The following is a 1,312-nucleotide window of genomic DNA, read 5'->3' as shown; positions in this document are numbered from 1 at the left end:
TTTAAAATTTTCATTGTAGAGTTCTTTAATGTCTTTGGTCGGGTTTATTCCGAAATATTTTTTTTTCCAGCTATTGTGAAGGGGGGTGTTTCCATGTGCTCTTTCTCTGATTGCTTGTTATTGGTATATACAAAGACTACAGACTTTTGTAGGTTAATTTTGTAACCTTCCACTTTACTGAATGTGTTAATAATTTCTAGGAGTTTTGGGGTGGGATTTTTGGCATCTCTTAGCTATAATATCGTATCACCTGCAAAAAGGGATAATTTGATCTCTTCTTTTCCAATTATTAACTCCTTTAATTTCCTTCTCTTGTCTTAATGGTCTTGCAAGAGTTTCAAGTACTATGTTAAAGACAAGTGGAGATAGTGGACAGCCTTATCTGGATCCTGATTTCAATGGAAATCTTCCAGTTTTCCTCCATTTAGAATGATGTTGGCTGTGGGTTTGTTATATATGGCTTTAATTATGTTGAGGTATGTTCCCTCCAGTACAATTCCCTCTAGGACTTTGAATGTAAATGCCTGCTGAATTTTGTCGAAAACCTTTTCTGCATCTATGGAGATGATGATACGTTTTTTTGTCTTTGAGTCCATTTATATAATTAATGACGTTTATTGACTTTTGTATATTGAACCATTCCTGCATCTCCAAAATAAAGCCTACTTGATCATGATGAATGATCTTTTTGATGTGTGTCTGTATGCAGTTTGCAAGTATCTTGTTGAGAATTTTTGCATCTATGTTCATTAAGGATATGGGTCTATAGTTTTCTCTTTTGGTTGTATCTTTACCTCGCTTTGGTATTAGAGTGACGCTGGCTTCATTGAAGGAATTTGGAAGTTCTCCCTACATTTCTATTTTTTAAAATAAATTAAATAGTATTGGATGTAGAGCTTATTTAAATGTGTGATAGAATTCTGCTGTAAATCCTTCTGGTCCTGGTCTTTTTTTAGTCATGAGGTTTTATATTACTGTTTCAATTTCTTTTCATGTTATGGGTTTGTTGAAGCTGTTAATCTCTTCTTGGTTTAGTTTTGGTGGTTCCCATGCCTTTAGATATCCATCCATTTCTTTTAGGTTTTCAAATTTAGTAGCATATAGGTTTTTAAAGTATTCCCTTATAATGTTATGTATCTTTCTGGTGTCTGTTGTGATATTTCCCCTTTCAGTTCTGATTTTGTTGATTTGGAGGTGCTCTTTCTTTCTCTTGGTTAACTGGGCTCATGGTCTGTCAATCTTGTTTATCTTTTCAAAGAACCAGCTCTTGGATTCGTTGATTCTTTGTATTGATTTCTTTCTTTCGATTTCA

The sequence above is a fragment of the Nannospalax galili genome, unplaced genomic scaffold (assembly GCF_000622305.1).
Source record: "Nannospalax galili isolate Female #2095 unplaced genomic scaffold, S.galili_v1.0 scaffold427, whole genome shotgun sequence".
Taxonomy (NCBI): domain Eukaryota; kingdom Metazoa; phylum Chordata; class Mammalia; order Rodentia; family Spalacidae; genus Nannospalax; species Nannospalax galili.
This window is presented reverse-complemented; position numbering follows the sequence as displayed.